The 17406-nt window shown below is 43.7% G+C and overlaps 1 protein-coding gene across 1 annotated transcript in view; it reads right to left on the reverse strand.

Moving 5' to 3' along the window:
• The window catches only part of DCHS2 (dachsous cadherin-related 2), a 409001-nt gene that overhangs the window by 108725 nt on the left and 282870 nt on the right, over window positions 1-17406 (reverse strand). The gene's annotated exons all lie outside the window — the stretch shown is intronic.

Here is a 17406-nt window from a genome sequence, read left to right on the forward strand (position 1 = left end):
ATATTTTAGTACACAGCCATATCATCACATCACATCAGATCACATCAATTGTCTGATCAGATCGTTACATGTATGGCCACCATTAAATCTTGTGTGTTTATATGATCATAGCACCGTTGGTAAATGTTATATCTTTGCAACTAATAGCATTCCACACACTATACAGGATTCATTCTGCACCCCCAATTAGATCTGGGCAAACAGTTTGAGCCGAGCAAAAGTTCGGCCCGAGCATTTCCTGTTCGCCCTTTCAGCGAACACCCGAATTTGCGAGGCGCCCCACAATGCACTGCGTGCTGCATAGTAGATAGATGGTTGTTAAGGAGCTGGCCGGGAAGCTGGCTTCTGTGTCCTTAACAACAGATGAGTCACAAGCTTTCAACGGGTTTCCCAGCTGACAGCTGAATGAAAAGAAAAACATTGCCGGCAATAGAAAAAAGCGAAAAAAACAGTGTGGGAGCTCCCCTGCCCCAAAGCACCCACCCACCCCCTATGTTGAGGGCATGTGGCCTGGTATGGTTCAGGGGGGTGGTCCGCTTGCTCGTCCTTCCCCTTTCCTGACCTGCCATGCTCAGATAAGGGTTTGGTATGAATTTTGGGGGGCACCCAAAAGGCCTTGTATGGATTGGGGGAGACCCCCCCACACAGCTTTTAAACATTTTTGTATTGCTGGAAATGGTATTATATTTCTGGCAATTTAAGTGTAATTTTTTTTTCTTTATAAATGTCAGTTTTTCTACAGCAGGTTCTATACATGGTACAGATGCGCCACTTTACATGCAAAATAAGGGGACCCCCTGGCACTATATTTAAAGGAATTTTTCATTTTTATTGTTTCACTTTAAGCATCATTAACCACTTCAATACAGGGCACTTTTCCCCCTTCCTGCTCAGTCCAATTTTCAGCTTTCAGAGATGTTGAATTTGAATGTCAATTGCTTGGTCATGTGACGCAGTACCCAAAGAAAATTTTTATAATTTCTTTCCCACAAATAGAACTTTCTTTTGGTGGTATTTGATCACCACTGGGGTTTTTATTTTTTTTGCTACAAATAAAAAAAGACCAAAAATTTTGAAAAAAAAAAAAGTTTCTTTGTTTCTATGACAAAACTTTGTAAATAAGTACGGTAAGTTTTCTCCTTCACTGATGAGCACTGATGAGGCTACACTGACAGGCACTGATGAGGCAGTACTGATTGGCACTGATGAGGTGGCACTGATGATGAGGCACTTATATGCAGAGCTGATGGGCACTGATAGGCGGTACTGATAAGCAGCACTGATGGGCACTGATAGGTGGCACTGATATGCAACACTGATGGGCCCTGATAGGAGGCACTGATGGACACCCATAGGCTGCACTAATGGGCACTGATAGGTGGCTCTGATGGGCAATCATAGGTGGCACTGATGGGCACTTTTAGGTGGCACTGATGGGCACTGATGGGTGGCACTGATAGATGGCACTGATAGGTAGCACTGATCAGGAGGCACTGCCAGGCATCATTGATGGACACAGAGTGCCATCCTAATGCCACTGATTGGCACCCCTGGTAGGCTCACCTGGTGGTCTGAAGTGGGCATCCCTGGTGGTCTGAGAGGGCATCCTCAATGGGTCTGCACTAATAATCAATGCACTGATTATCAGTGCAGACCCCCCTGTCAGGAGAAAAGCCAGTTGGCTCTCCTCTACTCGCGCCTGTCAGTGCGAGTGGAGGAAAAGCTGATAAATGGCTCTTCCTGTTTACACTGGGATCAGCTATGATTGGACACAGCTGATCACATGGCAAAGAGCCTACATCATAGGCTCTTTACCTAGATTGGAGATGCGGTGTGTCAGACTGACACACCTCACCATCGATCTCCGCGCTTAGCGCCCCCCCGGAAACACTAGTGGCTTTCCCGTTGGACGTCATATGACGCCTAGTCAGGATCTTTTAAAAAAAAAATGTTTTGCATGAATACATGTCCCCCAAGGCAGTACCCGGGCCCCCATACCCTTTTTATGGCCAATAACTTGCATATAAGCCTTCAAAATGGGCACTTACAGTCCCTTGCACCAGACCAGCCTGGGCCTCCCTAACTGATCTCCTCTGCCCCCCCCCCTTTTTTGTTTTTGTGAGTTTGGTTTCAAGATTTATTTCTCCCTAATTTTGTGGACTGCTCCACACCCCAGCCCCTGAGCAATACAGCTCAGACACCCTGTCTTGACCCACGGTTTTGATCAGAGGGTTATTGCTGTTCGATAGTTCATCTCACAAAACACGTTCTATATGATATTTTATGTTGCACTATGAAAAAAAAGGGGGGGGAGACTTAGTGGGACTTTATATAAAACGCATGTGAATAGGTCTCCATCCCTGATTCAGTAGAAACAAAAAATAAATAAAATGGGACTTTATATGAGGTATGTGCGGCAACAGAAACACAGTCAATATAAAAACACTATTTTTATTGCTAAATAATGATTACATAACAGGTTAGACAAATCCATTCATAGGTTTGTGTCCATAATTTACATTTAAGAAATATTGTATGTAAAACAACAATAAATGATACATTGTATAATAAATATAGAATCCCATGATTAAGTCTATCTATGACGAAACATGTCGGGGGCGTGGCTGTGAGATGTGACACACAGCGCGGATAAACTACACAGGAGTCAGGAAGTTTAAGTGCACGGAGGAGCAGAGGATAGCCGAAGGGAGGGTGAGATTGCAGTGTAACTGCAACCCAGAGAAAGCACACCTCAGGTCCACCGTGACCAACAGTTGTTTTGTTGTTTTGATTTACACCTGTTTGAAGATTGCTTGAAGATTGATGTGATCCACACATGATTTCTGCTGTTTTATCTTTTGTACAATGTGAGTGCATCAGTTGAAGATTGCAGTGGTTTTAATAAATAGCATTTGCTGGTTTACACTATTGGAGCACTTTATTTTCTTACATGTGGATCCATATAACAACTATCCTCCTGAACACTGATTATTCCATTTACACCTGAGTGTGGTAAAACAAGCGCTTTTTGCCTTGCATGAAAGTGCTGGCATTGTAATTCGGTGAGTGCATTTCTGGAGGGTGTGATTCACTGAACACAGGGGTGAGGTGAAAGACACACGAAGACACTTGAATGTATGCAGCTGATTTTGCACTAGATGTGATCACAAGCAGTTCCTCTTGGATGGATCTGACATATATGGACTGTCATATTATGTTTTGAGATGTCACAGTATGGAGTGCAGTGATTTCACATAGTGTTTCACGTGAATGTCACAATCATATACATTAATTTGTTCATGTGTAGAATGATAGCACTATTTATCTGTCACGTGTGACACAAACACAGTAGGAGGGTTCCACCACTATTGTGCTAAACACGTTTTTTTGTTTATAGATTTTATTATTTGTAGCGCCCCATATTTATCCCATGTGCCTCTAGGAGATTATTGGGGTATCAGGGGCATGTAGGATCAAATATTTCGTTTGTATGGTTTATATATTTTAAAGGGGCAGCTGATCCTAGTTGTTTATTTTCACGTTTTTATTATATTTTGTGTACACCGTTTAACACTGGTCAACACTATTCTTTCAATTAGGGAATCGGATATATTGGTGTTCACTATTTAACACTGGTTAACACAATTTTTTTAGTTTAGTTGGTGACATTGGCGCGGTGGGGGTGTCTGTTTGTTGGAAGGGCGCTCTATCAAGGATACCCAGTCATCAATAAATATATAACCGCTGCATCAAGATTATACATTGTAGGGTATATATAACAGCCATCCTAGATGACATGAACCACCTCAGAAACAGTATAAAGATAAAATCTATATATATGAAACTGGTTAAACCATCCAATGGAGATGAGATGCATAAAATAATTCCTACGCGTTTCATGCATTTAATCCACTCTTTGGGGGCTAATGCATTAAATATCTGTGAAAAAACACAAATATATAAAATAGAAAAGAATATTGTATAAAACAATCTAGCCAGGTGCCTGACAAAGATGAATACTAACCAAAGGTAGGAGAGTGCTTCTCCCCCTTGGGTACTTACATATGAGCTAAATATGAAGTGGTGAGATAGCAACAAAAGTGCCACTCAAGGCGTCTGTCATGGAAGCTGAGGTACTGGGAACCAAGGAGTAGAACAGGAGCATAAATGGAACCTGTTTGGGTGGAGACGCCTCCTCCTTCCCTCCGCTCGTCAAGCCAGCGTGACGTTGGGCGGGACTCTTTTCACAGATATTCAATACATTTGCCCCTGAAGAATGGATTAAATCCATGAAACGCGTAGGGATTATTCAATGCATCTCATCTCCATTGGATGGTTTAACCAGTTTCATATATACAGATTTTGTCTTTATACTGTTTCTGAGGTGTTCCGTGTCATCTAGGATGACTGTTATATCTACCCTATAATGTATTATCTTGATGTAATGGTCATATGTTTATTATAAAATGTATCATTTATTGTTGTTGCCAGTTTTTTACATAAAATGTTTGTTACATGTTGTCATTATGGACACAAACCTATGAATGGGTTTTTCTAACCTGTTATGCAATCATTATTTAGCAATAAACATTGTGTTTTTATATTGACTGCATTTCTGTTGCCGCGCATACCTCATATAAAGTCCCATTTCATTTATTTTTTGTTTCTTATGTTGCACTATGTTATGTTCACTGCTCATATCCCCTGCATGGGATTGTTACAGCTATATATCTTTTTCTTTTATTTCAATAAAAAATATTGTACCAGGAAAAAAACGCTACTATGCATGGAGCCTAATACTTCCTAATAGTCATTGACCTGTGACATGCACATAGCCAGTGAAGTCAGAAAGCTTTATTAATATACTTGTTCGGGGTCAGTAGTTTAAAAAGTAATGAAGACATTAGATCAGCGTAACAGCCAGGCAATTAGCATTTTCCAAAAATGAGATCAGCACAGATCTCTTTTAAACATACATTAAGTTTAGAGCAATAAAATGATATTATGCTAAATTATTACAGCATATTTCACAGAACATCTTTTAAGAAATGTCTGGGCTCTAAATATGGCACAAAATGAATTTTAAGCGTCAGGACAAGTATGCAAATGAATTATGCCAGAACGGTAATTGTCCAATTAACCTTTTAGCTGTCTTTTAGCTATCTCTCCTTTGGGGCAAGTTCTAATATGTCGAGTCTTGTATATGGAGCTATAAAATATGTTTCCAAAGCAAGTGTGAATTCCCATTATTAGGATTTATAAGTTATTTTTTCACTGGGTCAAATACAATACCATTCTTACAAGGCACACTTGTATAATTTCATTTGAGAAAGACATTTGTTCATGTATTCAAGCAGCATCAGGACACCCAATATAATTATGGGTCTGATGCCTGGGTCACTAAGAAGTCAAGTTTAAGTCAGACAGTCGGCAGATGGCCAAACATGGTTAGCAGTTTGTTACCTAAACTAACCTTAAAATCTAGTAGACAAATTATTTAAACATGTTTAAGATGGAGTACAACTGAGCAGGATTAGACATTTGCATTGCCCACAAACCACTAAATCTGTTTTCAAAAGCACTGATTTCTCTGAACATGCACATAAAAACACACAAGGCTGACCATATGAGAGAACTATTAAACACAATAATAAAATAATATACATACCAATGGGATACTGGCATTTATATTTACTTTTTATTTGTAATAGTAATAAACATGTAAAAAAAAAAAATCATTCTCATTTATAAACATTTAGGATACATGCACACGAGTAGGAAAAAACACCACTTTTTTTATGCCTCTAAACACAGCTCACAATTAGCCAAAGTGTCAATACACATTGTAATATTTATGTTTGTATATTAGAGCAGCATTTAGCATAAATATCCCAACCTGCCTTTGGCATACTGGCATAATTTACACATATGCATGCATAAACATGCATATGTGTGTTTTAAATTTGCAAAAACGCATGCATACGCCCGTATTTCAGCCTGGTGGATACAACATATGAATATTCTAGCCACTAGAATGAAATTATGAGCAAACATCTTACACAGATCAAGTATCTTTTACACAGGAACTGGCAGAAGGATAAAGTGTAAATGGGCATATTTTATTACGCCCATGTGCATGTAATCTTTAAGTGTTTTGCATTTATTAAAACAGCATCATGTTGCAATTTACAGTGTTAAAGGTTTCATTCTCTGGTATAGCTAGTAATGCAACTTGGGCTGCGTAATAAGGAGAAAAAAAAACCAATCAATTAATCAAGCAAGTAAATAAATAAAATAAATAAATGGAAAAAGAATAAAATTAATCTTGTGTGGATTGCAATAAGCCTTTTTTTAATCCATGCTTTACAAAGTAAACATTCACTGAGCTTAATAAATGCCAATAATATACCAGCACAATCTCGTCTTTTTATTGTTCAATAAGGGACACTGGATTCAGTTCATCTCAAACAATTGGTATAAAAACTGCGGCCTACAGGAGCATTTGGACAAACAAAAGAGTCTACGGTTGTCTAGATATAACTTTCCCTCCCCCCTCCAAGCACTCCTAGCGTACTTCAGTTTCTTTCTAATGTCCTAGAAGGATGATCATTGTTCCTCTATTAATAAAAGTTTATCCCCTTTTTACTAGTCATTTTATTTTCTTTATTTTATTTTTTATCAAGATATTTTTTCTTTAACCCCTTCCGAAAGACAGCTATAGCGTGAGCTTAATTTGCCGGGAGGGTCTACATGGACATCCTCTTGTGATCGGGCGGCGCGCTCTGTGATCGCCGAGTCCTTCAGACCCAGCTGATCACAGATCGGGGTAAAGGGCCATGTCACAAGTCGGTTACCGGCTTTTCTTTCTTCAAGCTCACAGCGTGAGGAGAGAAAAAAAGAGCTGATGTCCCCTGTGTTAAGGGGACATCAGCACTGATAATCAAGTCCAGTCCCAACTGTGCCCACCAGTGCTGCCAATCAGTGTCCACCAGTCTGCCAATCAGTGCCCACCAGTGCCGCCAATCAGTGCCCACCAGTGTTGCCAATCAGTGCTCATCAGTACTGCCAACCAGTGCCCATCAGTGCTGCCAGTAAGTGCCCATCAGTGTCTCCTCATCAGTGTCACCTATTAGTGCTTCCTATCAGTGACCATCAGTGTCGCCTATCAGTGTCCATCAGTGTCACCTATCAGTGCCCATCGGTACCACCTATCAGTGCACATTAGTGCCGCCTATCATTGCCACCTATCAGTGCCCTTCCATGCTGCCTATCAGTGCCCATCAGTACCACATATCAGTGCCCATCAATGCCGCCTATCAATGCCCATCAGTGCCACCTATCAGTGCCTCCTCATCAGTGCCCATCAGTGCACCTCATGAGTGCCACCTATCATCAGTGCAGCCTATCAGTGCTCATTAGTGCAGCCTAATCAGCACACATCAGTGAAGGAGAAAAATGACCTGTTTGCAAAATTTTATAACAAACTATACAAAATTTTATTTTATTCTAAATTTTCTGTCTTTTTTCGTTTTTTAGCAAAAAATAAAACACCCAGTAGTAATTAAATATGACCAAAAGAAAGCTCTATTTGTATGGAAAAAAAAGATAAAAAATTCACATGGGTACAGTGTTGCATGATTGCACAATTGTCAATCAAAGTGCAACAGCACTGAAAGCTGAAAATTGGTCTGGGCAGAAAGGGGGTAAAAGTGGTCACTCTCCCCTCCTATCTCCTTCACCCCCCAGCACTGATTACATGCCCTACACTCAATTCGACCCCCCCTGCAAATCCACTCTCCACAGCTACCATCATTAGCTGGCATCCCTCCTTTTCCACTCCCACCAGCTTCAGGTGCTGCATGGGGCTTGGGGGGATCCATATGTGTCCCCCCTGCCAGTAAGATCGCCCCCCAACTGCCCCCGCACCCCCGATCCATGGTCGCTCTGAGCGGCATCTCTCCTTCTCCTCCTGCCGCCTGCAGCTTCTCCCTGCACTGATCTCCATGATCTGTCAGGCTGGGGAGCGCGTGGGCGGGGTAGCGGTGCAGGTGGGGGTGAAGTAGGGGCTTGGGGGGTAGTAAACATGTGTAGTACGGTGGATATAGGCAGCGATCGCTCCTGTATCAACTGACAGCTAAAACATAGTAACTGCGAGTGTTACAATGTATCAGACTGTCATTTTCTGAATGAATGAGAAATCTCTATACAGATTCCTCATACATTAAAGTAAAGTGCTGCAGAGAAAAGGGAGTATCATCAGTCACTTTCTCTGTCTCAAAAAAAGAGATATGGGGGTCTGTTTAGATCTCTGATATCTCACCAAAGACCCCCCCCCCAAAAAATGTAAAAAGTGACTGTAAAAAAATGTAAAAAGTTAAATTAAAAAAACACAAACATAGTAAGACCCCCAGGTCTGCCCACACTCACCCCTCGACAGAGACACCCCCCCCTCCTGCACTCACCCCTCCATGGCTTCCTCCTCTTCTCCTCCCGGGCAACCTGATCCATCCTGATTGGCCAGGAGGAGCAGCTGGAAGATGATAGCGAATATTACTTTGCTATTGTCACAAGTGGGTGGGTTCGGGGTGTAATGCTCTGCGCCCCGAGCCCAACCTTTTTCAAGCCAATTAGAGACTCAGGCTCTAATCATGTGGCTTTAAAAAAAAAACTCATACAAACGTATGAGTCCGGCGCCCTGCAGGGGGGCGGCGCCCCAGCATCCCTAATGAACCGGCCACTCCTGGTAAGACCCCTTTCACATGGACTCTGTCAAGCAGATCCACCTGCTTAGTGAGGGATCTGTCTGCTGATCCCCACTGAGCAGGTGGATGAAAGGTCCGTGTCCGCTCTGCAGATGCAGAGCGGACACGGACACAGCCTGTTGTTTTCTATGGAGCGGTTGGATGGAAACAGACTGCCTATCCATTTCCAACGGATGACATCCAATCTGCTAGATGGATGGAGAATGGAATCCCCATTCGTCTGTCTGGATCAGAAAACGGACAGGCAGACTCGATCGGTGTGCTTGTGTGAAAGGGGCCTAAGGCCTTGTTCACACAGGGCATATACAGCATACCTTTACAGGGATGCACAGGTGTTCCGTGTAGGTCCGCATGCATGTCCCTAAGCTCACACTGTCTGCATCTGGGGTCATGTACCCACACGGATGTCAGATTGGGAACAGCAGCTATGCCTGTGCAGCTGTAGCATCCCAATTGACATAAATGGGACTGCTTGTACGGGGATGCACGGAACACCTGTGCATCCCTGTGTGGGTAAACATGGCCCTCCATAGGCGTACACTTTAGTGTGCCACATGTGAACGATGCTTTAGTAGTAATTTAGCAGGGATTTTGTAAGTTACGTTGTTTTTATGTGCACTATTAATGATCTTAGTGTATTTTTTGTGATTCTACAGGTCATGTGATTTTAGAAAATGTCTAATTTGAGGGGTCTTTTCAAATTCTGAAAGCTGTAAGTGAAAAATGGTAAAAGGTGTTATTTAAAATGTACAAATATTTGTTATTTATTTACTTAATACAGTTTTAACTTTTATATTTACTAGGAATTTAGCAGGAATTTTGTACATTTTGCCATGTATGAATCCACTATTAATGATTTTAGTGTATTTTTAGCAAAAATATTGCTTTGGTAAACATTTGTGCAGATATCGTGGGGCCTTAAAAATCAGTAGCATCTTCTTTTTATTCTACTGGTCTTATGCAGAAAAAATATGGTTTGGGGGGGGGGGGTCTTTCACAAATTCTGAATACTGTAAGGGAAAAATGAAAAGTGAAAACCTTCATATTTTTAGAGCAATTTGTATATTCTCAGTTTTGCGTATGTTCAGTTTGAACCATTTTGAAAAATGAAAACCTTCAGATTTTTTAAGAAATTTGTATTTTTACACTTTTGCGTCTGTTCAATTTTCATCATTTCGCAAAAAGGCGCAATTTAAAAGTTACAAATATTTGTTATTTATTAACTCAATACAGGTTAAGCTTTTATATTCAGTAGAAATTTTGTAAAATGTGTTGTTTTTATCTGCTAAAAATTGTTTTAGTGTATTTTTTGCAAATATATTGGTTTGATAAACATTTGTGCAAATACTGCGGGGTCTAAAAAATCAGTAGCACCTTCTTTTCATTCTACTGTTCATGTGCTTTGGGGGGGGTCTTTCACAAATTCTGAAAGCTATAACTGACAACTCAAAAAGCAAAGGAAAAATTGCAAAAATGGTCTGGCCACCTGAGTGTACAAATTGGAGCACAGGGTCTGTCAGCGAAAGGGTTAATGGCTGTGTGTTGAGTTATTTTGAGAGGGCAAAAAAAATTACACTGTTATACAAGCTGTACACTCACTACTTTACATTGTAGCAAAGTATCATTTCTTCAGTTTTGTCACATGAAAAGATATAATAAAATATTTACAAAAATGTGAGGGGTGTACTCACTTTTATGAGATACTGTATATACACACACAGTATTTCACATGCCCCTGTAAAAAGCACTATTTTCTTCTGTAGTTACAGTAATTACTAATGTCTGTTAGATGTTTTGAACAAAGGTTCCTTTGTTTTAAATGATGCAGTATTTTAAAATCAAGCATTAACAATAATACTAGACTCCATTAGGCTGGAAATTTGGTATTTTTTAGGCTGATCATGACTGTTCAGCATAACTCTTACATTATTCACCCAAAAATGACTTAATCATAGGGATCTCTATGATTAAGCCCTTTCACTGAGTGGTCCAGGAAAGCATAGGCTGTTTCAGGTAATTTAAGGGATCCAATACTGGAACCTTCTCCAATGCTAAGCAAGAGCACACAGCATCAGTAATGGTAGCTATGGCATTCTTTAGCTTGGTTGAAATCTTCATAACAGACATTTCATCCTGATGTGATTTATCAGAGGGTTCAGCCTTAATTGTAACCTCCTCTAAATGTGTCTGGCAAATTGTGTCTGGCACACAAGGTGTAAGGTACCTGGTAGGAGAGCCTGACTGTAGGAGAAGACCTCTCATACAACGCTGGTTCAGGAGCCACTGGAGTGGGGACAGTGGTCTCCTGAGCGCAGTGGGGTAGGAGTGCCTGTATAGTCTCTGATGTGGAGGCAGAGATCCCTCCTGGGATGGCAGAGCTGCAGGTGAGTGGAGACTGGAACAGCAGTAACTTGACTCACTGGGTTGCAGGTGAGAGGAGACTGGAACGGCAGCAGGCTTGACACACTGGATGGCTGAGTTGCAGGTGAGAGCAGACTGGAACGGCAGCAGGCTTGACACGCTGGAGGGAGAGATCACTGAAGCTGAAGCTGAAGGTGCAACAGCAAGTGAACAGTAGGCACAGAGTCAGACAGTCCGGGTCGGCAGGTAGCTGGCACAGGTAATAACGGCAGGCGAGGCAGAGTAGGTGAACAGGCAGGGTTCGGCAACGGTAGCAAATACAGACAGAAGAGTAGTCAGACAAGCCGGATCGGGATAGGAGCAGGTCGGATGGTCAAACAAGCCGGGTCAAGATCAGGTAGCAGACAATCAGGATACGGGTCAACAGATTCACAGAGCTGAGACGAAGCAGCGATGTTCTCATGGAACAGGGGAACTTTTATGTGCTAAAATGGCGCCAAACCGGCGCTAACCCGAGCGCCGCGCTGATGCACGGTAGTTTGATGCCGTGTCCGAATGGAAGCGCGCCGGCGCATAGGCGAATGCAAGTGCCCTGGACTGGTGCTGGTAGATCCCTGACATTGCCCCCCCCCAAGGGGCAGCCTCCGGATGCCCAACAACCTCTTCTTCTCAGGATGAGTAGAAAAATAAGCGCGCACTAAACGCCTGGCATGCACATTACTGTCCGGTTCCCAAGAGTTACTTTCTGGGCCGTAGCCTTTCCACTTGATTAAGAATTGGTTTTGCCCTTGCCTTCTTCTACAATCAAGGATAGCCTCGACCTCAAATTCCTCGCTGCCATTAACTACAACAGGTTCAGGGGGTCTTGTGCCCCTAGCAGGAAAGGGATCAGGTACAGCAGGTTTAAGCAGAGATACATGGAATACTGGGTGAATTTTAAATGAATCAGGTAACGTCAACTCATAAGAAACTTCATTGATTTTCCTTCTGACTGGAAAAGGTCCCATGAATCTAGGTGCCAACTTCTTGGAAGGACATGCTAATTTGATATTAACAGTAGAAAGCCATACCTGGTCGCCAATTTGCAAGTTCAGCTCCCCCTTCTTTTCCGGTCGAAGATTCTCTTACCCTCAGCCTGAGCCTTGGATACCTTTTCCTGTAACAACCGGCTGTTGTGACTGAGGAACTCCACCGTACTTTGTACTGCTGGAACCGAAGACTCTGAAAGGAAATCAGGTAGAAAGGTTAGGTGAAAGCCATAATTGGCGAAAAAAGGAGATTGACCGGTGGCAGAATGTTTGGCATTGTTATAGGCAAATTCTGCTAAGGGTAATAGAGATACCCAATCATCTTGTGTGAATGATGTGAAGCATCTGATGTATTGTTCCAGGGTCTGATTAGTCCTTTCTGTCTGACCGTTTGTCTGAGGATGGTATGCCGAGGACAAGGCCAATTCAATCTTTAGGGTTTCACACAGGGATCTCCAGAAACGTGAAGTGAATTGAACCCCTCTGTCAGAGACTATGTTTGCAGGTACTCCATGAAGTCTGATGATCTCCTTGATAAATATGCGAGCAGTTTCGGAGGCAGACGGGGTTCCCTTTAAAGGTAGAAAATGAGCCATTTTGGTTAGACGGTCCACAACTACAAAGATAGCTGAACATCCTTCAGAACATGGAAGTTCCACAATAAAGTCCATAGAAATCATTTTCCATGGTCTATCGGGTACGGGCAATGGTTTCAATAGGCCCCAAGCTCGGTTCCTGGACGACTTATTCTGGATGCAGATGGGACAGGAACTAACATACTTTTCACAAAAGTCTTTCAGATTAAGCCACCAGAAAGTACGCTGTACTAGTTCCAGGGTCTTGCGGACTCCAAAGTGGCCTGCCAATGGGTGGTCGTGGAGAAGTGTTAAAACCTTGACTCGAATGTCTTCAGGAACAAAAATTTGGCTTCCTTTCCAGAACAGACCATCTCTACTTACTAAAGAAATTCCAGTAGGCCTGGCTGATTCAGAGGATGCTTCCTTAATCAGAGAAAGTAAATCTTTTTGCAGCAGTAAAAAACTGTTTGAGGGTAAGATGGTGTCCGGAGTGGATAAGTCCTTAGGGTTGTCATGCATACGTGATAATGCGTCTGGTTTGATATTTTTAGAGCCTGGACGGTACGTGATGTGGAAGGAGAAACGTGAGAAAAACAGAGCCCAGCGGGCTTGTCGAGGCTTCAGACGTTTGGCAGATCGTAAGTACTCTAGGTTTTTATGGTCAGTATAAATTAGTACTGGATGCATAGCCCCCTCCAACAGGTACCTCCATTCTTCTAGAGCAGCTTTAATAGCGAGAAGTTCTCGGTCACCAACGTCATAATTCTTCTCCGCAGGGGAGAGTTTGCGGGAGAAGAACCCTACAGGATGCATTATCTCTTTGCTACCTTTGCGCTGTGAAAGAATCGCACCTACCGCAATCTCGGAGGCATCAACCTCTAAAATAAACGGTAGGGATGGTTCAGGGTGGCTGAGGATAGGTGCTGAAGTAAACAGTTTCTTGAGATTTTCGAAGGCATCTTGGGCAAGTTGGTTCCAGGAGAAACGGATATTTTGTTTGGTTAACTGCGTGATGGGTGCAATTATGGCTGAGAACCCCCTGATGAATTTTCTGTAGAAGTTTGCAAACCCCACAAACCGTTGAACTCCTTTCTTGTCCAAGGGTACCGGCCAGTCCAGCACAGCGGACACTTTTTGTGGGTCCATCTTGATGCCTGTTGCGGAGATGATTAACCCCAAAAATTGGATGCTCTGTTGTTCAAACTCACATTTCTCCGCTTTTGCGTACAGACTGTGTAAGCGGAGACGACCCAACACCCTGCGGACATGTTCCTGATGTAATTCACGGGATTCAGAAAAAATCAAGATATCGTCCAGGTATGCAATTACAAACACATTTAGAAAGTCCCTGAGGACGTCGTTAATCAGGTGTTGAAAAGTTGCAGGGGCATTGCAGAGTCCAAAGGGCATGACCAGGTATTCATAATGCCCGAATCGGGTTCGGAATGCTGTTTTCCACTCATGTCCAGCCCGGATGCGGACTAGATTATATGCCCCTCTTAGGTCAAGCTTGGTGAAGATGACGGCAGTCCTTAATTTTTGAAAAAGTTCAGGTATCAAGGGTAGGGGATACCGATTTTTGACCGTGATCTTGTTTAGCTCACGATAATCGATACACGGCCGGAGCGACTTGTCCTTTTTGGTCACAAAAAATATTCCGGCACCAGCTGGAGAGGTAGAGTGACGTATAAAACCTTTGGCCAGATTCTCATCTATATATGTTTTTAGTACTTCCTGTTCCTTCTCGGATAAAGGAAAAATGCGTCCGAATGGTATCTCGGATCCAGGCAGCAAATAAATGGGGCAATCGTAGGGCCGATGAGGTGGAAGAGAGTCTGCCCCCTTTTTACTAAAAACATCGATGAATTCATGATATTGTTTAGGTATGACCTGGCAGAGTTTCTGGTCGGTGTCTAGACAAAGTAGAGTAGATGAGGAATCCGAATCTTCCTTTAAACAGTGTTTAAGACAGTAAGAAGATGAGAATTTCACTTCTCCAGATGTCCAATGAATGTAAGGGTTGTGGGCCTGCAGCCAAGGAATGCCCAGGATGATGGGAAACATAGGGGAGGAGATGACATCAAGAACCAGCAGTTCCTTGTGTTGGGAGGAAGTAGAAGCAGGCAGAGGCAGGGTTTCTTGGGTTACTTGTCCTGATCTGATGCGGGAACCATCAGCTAGAAACACAGCGAGTCCATGGGTCTTGGTTTGTAATGGAATGTTATGCTGGCTGGCGAAGTTTGAGTCAATAAAGCAACTGCATGCTCCGGAATCAATGATGGCGTTGATCGTTATTGTCCCTTCTTGCAGCTGTAAAGACAGAGGAATGGCAATGTGGGTAGAGTTCGCAGACAGAGCAGAAAGACTGGTACACACAGAGGATGGGCACTTACTTAATTTGACTGGACAGTTCAGGACATAGTGCCCAGTCCCACCGCAGTAGAGGCACAGATTGAGTTGCCAGCGCCGGGCCCGTTCTTCAGGCGATAATGCAGGTCGCATCAGTCCCAATTGCATAGGCTCCGCAGAGTCAGGCATAGCATTAGCTGGATTTGAACTGGATGGGGGTAAGTAGCGTGCTGCCGGGAGTGGTGCTCTGGCTGTCATCCACATCGGGCGGGATTGTAAAGTGGATCGTTCAGAACGACGTTCCCGGATTCGCCGGTCAATTTAGATAGTCAGATTAATTAATGCTTCAAGAGTGTCTGGTACACCCACTCGGGCAAGTTCGTCCTTTAAACCTTCAGACAGACCTAAGCGGAACTGATGACGCAGGGCCGCGTCATTCCACTGAGTGTCCGCACTCCAACGTCTAAAGTTCATGACATAATCTTCCGCAGGTATGCGACCTTGCTGGAGCGTGAGCAGTGCTGATTCAGCTGTTGCAGTCTGTTGAGGGTCCTCATAAATTTGTGCCATGGCTTCAAAGAAAGAGGATAAAGACTGGGTTAGAACTGAGTCCTCCTCAAGTAGCCGATGAGCCCAGATCTGAGGTTCCCCTTGTAGGAGGGAGATCACAAACCCCACTTTGGTGGCCTCCAGTGAAAAGGTTCGGGGCTGTAACGCAAAGAAAAGCTTGCAGGCGTTGCGAAAGGCCTGGAACTTGGACCAGTCTCCAGAGAATCTATCAGGAGTGGGAACCTTCGGTTCAGGTGGAAGCATTACAACAGAAGGTCCAGGAGCCGTCTGTGCTGGGGTTGTGGCTGAAGAGGAGGCCAAGGGGTTAGGCCCTGCTAGGTTCTGGACTTGTCCCTCCAATCTGTTGTAGTTATCCTGAAGGGATTGTACGGCTTGAGTGAGGGCCGCAAGGTGGGTGCATATTTCTCTCAAAGGGGAGGTATCTCCTGCAGGCTCAGTCATGGCTGCTTCGTACTGTAAGGTACCTGGTAGGAGAGCCTGACTGTAGGAGAAGACCTCTCATACAACGCTGGTTCAGGAGCCACTGGAGTGAGGACAGTGGTCTCCTGAGCGCAGTGGGGTAGGAGTGCCTGTATAGTCTCTGATGTGGAGGCAGAGATCCCTCCTGGGATGGCAGAGCTGCAGGTGAGTGGAGACTGGAACAGCAGTAACTTGACTCACTGGGTTGCAGGTGAGAGGAGACTGGAATGGCAGCAGGCTTGACACACTGGATGGCTGAGTTGCAGGTGAGAGCAGACTGGAACGGCAGCAGGCTTGACACGCTGGAGGGAGAGATCACTGAAGCTGAAGCTGAAGGTGCAACAGCAAGTGAACAGTAGGCACAAACAGAGTCAGACAGTCCGGGTCGGCAGGTAGCTGGCACAGGTAATAACGGCAGGCGAGGCAGAGTAGGTGAACAGGCAGGGTTCGGCAACGGTAGCAAATACAGACAGAAGAGTAGTCAGACAAGCCGGATCGGGATAGGAGCAGGTCGGATGGTCAAACAAGCCGGGTCAAGATCAGGTAGCAGACAATCAGGATACGGGTCAACAGATTCACAGAGCTGAGACGAAGCAGCGATGTTCTCATGGAACAGGGGAACTTTTATGTGCTAAAATGGCGCCAAACCGGCGCTAACGCGCACGCGCGCCCGAGCGCCACGCTGATGCACGGTAGTTTGATGCCGTGTCCGAATGGAAGCGCGCCGGCGCATAGGCGAATGCAAGTGCCCTGGACTGGTGCTGGTAGATCCCTGACACAAGGGCAAAATAAAAGATGATTCAAGGATGAAGCGGCACAGTCTATGACCAGAAATCGTATCCATGATATCTAACATTGTGGCAGAAAATTGTTCTCTAGAAAAAAAAAGCTTTTTTTGCAGATAGCCCAGCTGAATGACTGGAGGAAGGCAGGAAGTCAGAATGGAGCAACTGTCAGAGGAGAAGGTACTATGGACCTGAATGGATAAACTACCTCAATGGAGAAAAAATGTAAGCTTGAGCTGGCAAGTCCATCTAAACCTCTTTCCCTACACTTAAGGTCTGTCACCTCAAGGACCTCAGCAACAGTAGAGAGGGAAGGGGGGATGCCTTGGTGACAAACAATAGGTTCCAGTAACCCAGGTAGTGTGATATTAGTTGCTATATTTTTACAGAATAAACGAGTGCAGCGCAACAAATTCAATACATGTGCACATACGTCTCAAAATCCATAATATTTGTGAAAATCCAAAACTATTACTCAAAAGTTCAGTTATAACTCGACAATAAAATCCTCCAA

This window comes from Aquarana catesbeiana, linkage group LG01 (genome assembly GCF_042186555.1).
Source record: "Aquarana catesbeiana isolate 2022-GZ linkage group LG01, ASM4218655v1, whole genome shotgun sequence".
Taxonomy (NCBI): domain Eukaryota; kingdom Metazoa; phylum Chordata; class Amphibia; order Anura; family Ranidae; genus Aquarana; species Aquarana catesbeiana.